The sequence below is a fragment of the Nicotiana tabacum genome, chromosome 19 (genome assembly GCF_000715075.1).
Source record: "Nicotiana tabacum cultivar K326 chromosome 19, ASM71507v2, whole genome shotgun sequence".
Classification (NCBI taxonomy): domain Eukaryota; kingdom Viridiplantae; phylum Streptophyta; class Magnoliopsida; order Solanales; family Solanaceae; genus Nicotiana; species Nicotiana tabacum.
In genome coordinates, this window is record NC_134098.1 from 30,648,369 (window position 1) to 30,655,545 (window position 7,177).

Here is a 7,177-nt window from a genome sequence, read left to right on the forward strand (position 1 = left end):
TGGTTTGGCCGGGTATTATTGTTGTTTCGTAGAGGGTTTCTCATCCATTGTTGCCCCTATGACTAGATTGACCCAGAAGGTTGTGCTCCTTTCATATGGTCTGAGAAGTGTGAGGCGAGCTTTCAAAAGCTCAAGACTTCTTTGACTACAGCCCCAATATTGGTAGTGTCTACGGGTTCGGGGTCTTACGCTGTGTATTGTGATGTGTCACGTGTTGGGCTTGGCACGGTGTTGATGCAAGACGTTAGGGTGATTGCCTACGCGTCTCTGCAGTTGAAGGTCCATGAGAAGAATTATCCGGTCCACAACTTGGAATTGTCATCTATTGTTTAAGCATTGAAGATTTGGCGAAACTATTTGTACGGTATCCTTGTGAGGTCTATACCAACCACCGGAGTCTCCAACATCTGTTCAAACAGAAAGATCTTAATTTGCGGTAGCGGGGATGGTTAGAGTTGCTTAAAGACTATGATATCACTATTCTATATCATACCGAGAAGGCTAATGTGGTGGCCGATGCCTTGAGTCGAAAGGGGGAGAGCTTGGGTAGTTTAGCATATCTACCAGCAGTAGAGAGGCCACTAGCCATGGATGTTCAGGCCTTGGCTAACTAGTTTGTTAGATTGGATATCTCATAGCACAATCGAGTTCTTGCTTGCGTGGTTTCTCAATCTTCTTTATATGATCACATCAGAGAGAGTCAATATGACGAACCCCATTTGCTTGTCCTTAAGGACACGGTACAGCACGGCGATGACAAGGAGGCTTCTATTGGAGATGATAGTGTGTTGCGGATGCATGGACGATTATCTGTGCCCAATGTGGATGGGTAGCATGAGTTGATTCTCCAGGAGGCTCACAGTTCGCAGTACTCCATTTATCCGGGTGCCGCTAAGATGTATCAGGATTTGAGACAGTATTATTGGTAGAGGAGAATGAAGAAAGACATAGTGGAGTATATTGCTCGGTGCCTAAATTGTCAGCAAGTAAAGTATGAGCATCAGAGGTCGGGCGGTTTGCTTCAGAGACTTGAGATTCCCGAGTGGAAGTGGGAGCATGTCACCATGGACTTCGTTGTTGGACTCTAACGGACCCAGAAGAAATTTGATGATGTTTGGGTGATTATGGATAGGTTAACCAAGTCGGCTCATTTCTTTTCGGTGGTGAACACCTATTCTTCAGAGCAACTAGCTCAGATCTATATCCGTGATATTGTTCGACTTCATGGAGTGCCGGTATCCATCATCTCTAATCGGGGAACGCAATTTACATCGCATTTTTGGAGACCTATGCAGTGTGAGTTAGGAACACGGGTTGAGTTGAGCATAGCATTTCACCCCCAGAGGGACGGACAGTCCGAGCGCACGATTCAGATATTGGAGGATATGCTTCATGCCTGTGTTATGGACTTCGGGGGTTCTTGGGATCAGTTCTTGCCGCTTGCAGAGTTTGCCTACAGCAATAGCTACCAATCGAGTATTCAGATGGCTCATTATGAGGCCCTATATGGGAGACGATGTCGTTCTCCAGTTGGTTTGAGCAGGAAGAGGCTAGGTTGTTAGGCACGGATTTAGTTCGAGATGCCTTGGAGAAGGTCAAGTTGATATAGGATCAGCTTCGTACAGCCCTATCTAGACAGAAGAGTTATACCGATCGGAGAATTTATGATGTTGCATTCATGGTTGAAGAGTAGGTTTTGCTCTGTGTTTTACCCATGAAGAGTGTGATGAGGTTCGTGAAGGCAAGTTGAGCCTTAGGTATATCAGTTTTTTTGAGATCCTTAAGAGAGTCGATGAGGTGGCTTACAAGTTTGCATTGCCACCTAACTTATCTGTAGTTCATCCAGTGTTCCATATTTCTATGCTCTGGAAGAATTATGGTGATCCGTCTCATGATTTAGACTTCAGCTCAATCCAATTAGACAAGGATTTGACGTATATTGAGGAGCCAGTGTCTATCTTGGATAGACAGATCCGTAAATTGAGATCAAAGAATATTTTTTTTGTGAAGGTTCAATGGAGGGGTCATCTGGTGAAGGAGGTGACCTAGGAGACCGAGCACGACATGTGAAGTCGTTATCCTTATCTATTTATCACTTCAAGTATGTCCTTATGCACGTTCGAGGATGAACGTTTGTTTTACGAGGGGGAGAATGCAGTGGCGAAGCCAGGAAATTCAACAAGGGTGTTCAAACCTTTGCCAATGGGCTATGCAAGGGTGTTCAAAGTCTATTTTTAATCAATAACAAGTAATATTTTACCTTATACGGAGTATAATTTTCCGACGAAGGGTGGTCCGTTGACCACCCTTGGAGGAACGTAGCTTCGCCCCTGGGAGAATGTGACGACTCGACCGGTCGTTTTGTGTAATTGCTCCCCATTACCACTTTTGATGCGTCACACATGTATGTTTATGGTTTTATGACTTAAGGGGTTGATTAGTTTTGTTCCGGGAAGATCTCGGGTTGTTTTGGACCCTTTGGTTCTAGACTTAGAAGCTTAAGTTAGAAATATTGACCAAACTTTGACTTTTGTGAAAACGACCCCGGAACGGTGTTTTGATATCTCTGATAGCTTCATATCATAATTTTAGACTTGGGCGTATGCCCGGAATTGAATTCGGAAGTTCGTAGGTTGATTTGTGTTGTTTTGCCGAAGTTTTGCAATTTGAAGTTGAAAAGTTTAATTGTATGTTGACTTTTAACTATCGAGTTCGGAATTTTATTTTGGGACTTGGAATAGGTCTGTTATGCTATTTAGAAATTGTCTGCAAAATTTGGTATCATTTGGAGTTGAATTGATAGGATTCGGACGCTTAGTTGGAATTCTAGAGGTTCTTGAAATTTACTTTGGAATTCATGTATTTTGTTGTCTGATTCGTTGTTCTAGACGTTATTTTTGTGTTTTGATCGCGCGAGCAAGTTCATATGAAGTTTTTATACTTGTGTAGATGTTTGATTTGGAGCCCGGAGGGCTCGGATAAGTTTCGGACATGATTCGCAATGGTTTGGATTAAAAAACATGATCTAGTGTGCTGATGCCTCTAGTGTCACATTTGCGAACACCGGGTTCGCAATTGCAAGCTTAGCAGGGAGCCTCAGGTATCGCAATGCTCACAATTGTGAAGTAGCTTTGGTAGATGGGTAGTTCGCATTTGCGACAAATTAGTCGCATTTGCGATGAGGACAGGCTTCGCAAATGCAAAGCCAATGTCGCATTTGCGACCTCCTCTTAGGCTGTCAGTGACCGCATTTGCCAGGTTTTCCTTTGCAATTGCGAGGGTTCGCAATTGTAAACCCATGTTGCAATTGCGACATCTGCAGCTGATCAAAAGGGCTAGGAGTCGGGGGTTTTCAACATACTCTCATTTTAGAACCCCTAGACTCGGTAGGAGGCGACTTGAAGAGGGGATTTTCATCCACAAACATTGGGTAAGTGATTCTAATCAATTTCCAACTATATTTCATCAATACTCTATCTTAGATTTAACATCAAAATCATGTGAATCAAAGAGGAAAAAATGGGAAGTTTAGTCAAGTTTTGAAAAATTTGAAATTGAGTTTTGAGAGTCGATTTGGACTCGGATTTTTGAAACTAATCACATATATGGACTCGTAGGGTTATGGGTAGTCGGAATCTACCCAGACCGGACGAGCCCCGTGTTGACTTTTCTTGATTTTTGGGAAAAGTGTATATATCATAGCTTAATCCATGGTAATTTTTTGTCCTTACATTGTTTGATGATATTAAGTCAATTTTGGTTTAGATTTGAGCCATGTGGAGGCGAATTTTTGGGGAAAGGCTATTTTCGAGGGTTGAGTTGGCCTAGTTGAGGTAAGTATCTTGCCTAACTTTGTGTTGGGGACCTACCCCTTAGGATTTGGGATTGATTGTTTTATTTATGCTATGTGAAAGCCATGTACGCAAGGTGACGAGTGGGTACACGGGTTGTATGTGATATTTGGTCGATTTAGGCTACTTAGACTCTTTCCATGCCTTAGTTGAATTATCATATCATGTTTTAAATTCTCATAGTCAACCTACTCTTACTTGTGTTAGTCTATTCTTACATGCCTTGTTTGACTTTGTTAACACTTGTTCTACATCTTACTTGATATTTTGCTCTTATGCTTTAGTTGAAGTTGTTGCCTCTTTCATTGTTACATGTTATCTCTTCCATTATTGATTTATTCTTATTTGAAGCCATTGCTACATGTTATCTCTTCCATTGTTGATTTATTCTTATTTGAAGCCATTGCTACATGTTATCTCTTCCATTGTTGATTTATCCTTACTTGAAGTCATTGTTACATATTATCTCTTCCATTGTTGATTTATCCCTATTTGAAGTCATTATTAAATGTTACCTCTCTCATTGTGATTTATTCTTATTCGATATCATGGTTACACATTATCTCTCTCATTTGAATATTGGTGTTGAAGTTGTGAAAGCCGTTGATATTTGGCTTAATGTATGCTTATTTTGATGTATATTGCCTCGCATTATGCTCATCTCTCATAAATTTCGGATGTATAATATAATGATTTGTGCTAATTTGTGTTATTTCTATGTGTAGGAATCATTCAGATAAGATTTGGGATGAAAGTACGCGAATTGGAGCGAAAATGGGAAGAAAAGGCAAAAGTGCACATTTGAGGGCCACATGCAGCGTAGGGCGCTACCTGTGGCGCACAAAGCAGAATGCTGAAAAGTTGAGCGCCAGGGCCAGCGCCCCACGCTACCCTGGATGCTCAAAACGTGAACATGTCCTATTTCAGCCGGGACTCGGTTATTTCGACCCCAAGACACCACCCCAACTCCTATAAAAGACAACCTAAACCTATTTTGAGAGGGGAGAACGTTTTTAGAGAGGAAAACATAAGCACAGAGCCGTCGTAGAGGCCGAGTTTCATCTTTCTTCTACCAAACATAGTAATTTTTATGTTTCTTTGTATGATTTGTCGTTTGGCTACCATGTTAATGTGGAGCTAAACTTCACGTTCTAGGGTTGTGGTTCTTTCATGACTATTGTTATTCGGATATTGATTTTGATTTCTTATTTATCATATTGGTTTATTTATTCAATTTTGTACTTAATTATTTAATTGCTTGATACCAATTAAATACTATCTACGAATCTAGAATTGAACTCGAAAGTGGGAATTCTGGATTGCATATAGGATTGAGTAGAGCAAGTTCTTGAACCTGGGCATCGGGGAATGGATTCGTGGTTAGGATAGACATATACCTAATTGCCTTGCTTGGTTGATGTATAGGAATTATAAATGCGTTCTTGCTAGTTCTAACTCCATAGACATATAGGTGTTAGGTTAGCTTGAATAGGCGAGTAAGAACTCGACAGATTCTTATGAGCAATATTAACCCTGTCAACCAATAAGCTAGATGAATTAGTTAGTCAATTCAATTGAAGAATACAATAGGAATGTTAGATAGCCCATAACCCTAGATCATTTTCATTACATTGATACATAAAAATCTATTCTTCCTTTGTTCAGAGTTCATTATTTGTTTTCTTTTTATTTTAATTAGTTTAGAATCAAATACTTCTAGGTTTAATTCTTGTTTAGATCATTAGGATATTCTAATTTAGTTAATAGTTGATCACAAGTCTTCGTGGGTTCGACATCCGACTTCTAGTCACTTTATTACTTGACGACCGCGTATACTTGCATGTGCGTTTGTCCGCAACAAGTTTTTGGCGTCGTTGTTGGGGACTTAGAAATTAGCTATTTTTCTAGATTAGATATTTATTTATTTATTTTATCTATTCATGTTTTTTTTTGTTTTAGTTTAGTTAGTATTTTTTATTTATTTTAGCATGGCATCTTGGAATAAAAATTGTTTGAATGATGGTTATTCTTATTTTGATGATCGTTGTCCATATTGTGGAGGACCCCACTGGTAGAAAAATTGTCAGAATATTCTCGGGAGCGAGTTGTGCGCACAATCTCAATCCTTTGAGTGGAATATTTGTAATATATGTGGTGGTCAAGGTGGTCATTGGAATAGTTGTCCTAATTCTTTTTATCCTTCTCTGATCCCATATTATGATCTTTCTAATAGCGTTTGTGAGTTTGATAGGGGCAATGAAGTGCAAGATATGGAACGTGATGCATATATTAGGGATATTTTGAGGCAAGTAGCAGAGCAGCAAGATAAACTCAAAAACGATATGAAAAGAATGAGGGCAATAATCACAAGAATAAAGGCTAATATGGAACAATTGAATGAAGAGAGCGAGTTCCAGCAAGAAGACAATTTTGAAAAAGTGGAGATTTTGAGCCATATGTCGATGGTGGAACAATCTGAAAGATTAGAAATATATGAGGCTCAACGTGAGAAAATTACAAATGAGATGAGATACTTCATAGAAAGAAGATCCGAATTGGGACAAGAGAGCGAGAAATTTGGCACTACTATTCACGACTTAGAGGCTCAATTGAATATAGTCTAACGCCCAACAAAATAGTAATGAGTTGTGTAAAGCTGAAAAGGAGCTTATACGCCAAATTGAGGAGCTAAAAGTGGAGAGCCAATCACTCGAGCACATTTTTGTTGATGATACCCATGTTGAGAAAAGTACACTAGAGCCATGTGAGGAAGCAGATAATGTTATATTTGAAGACTCTTGTGTATGTAAATATAAGGATGTAAAGAGTAATACAATTCTAGAGTTAGGGCATATTGGTCCTCATTCCAATCATTTTTCCACATTGTGTTTAGATATTAAGATAGTAATCAAGCCATCTGAGCCTATGGGGGAGTCAAAGAGTGAGGATGAGAGTGCCTATATTCTTGAATTTGTCGTGTCAAAAAGCAAAAATTACATTCCTCATCTAAAGGTCGAGAAGTATAGAGTAAAAATTTTATTACTTGGCCTGGTTATCTTTGTAGCCCCACCACTGGAGCATAGCCACAAACTGGATGCCATGTTAGGGGCTCAATTCATAAGTTTGAGGTGGAGGCAAAAAGTGGTTCACGTCGTGCCGCGAGGTTAAATTAGGCGCTTGTTGGGAAGCAACCCAGCTTTACTGCTTTATTTATTTTTGTTTATTTTATTATTTTTGTAGTGTCGTTTTGTTTTGTAGGATTATGAGCATAGGAAGAAAAGTCACTAGAAGCGTGCAAAAGCGAGCCAGATGGTTGGAACTAGTGT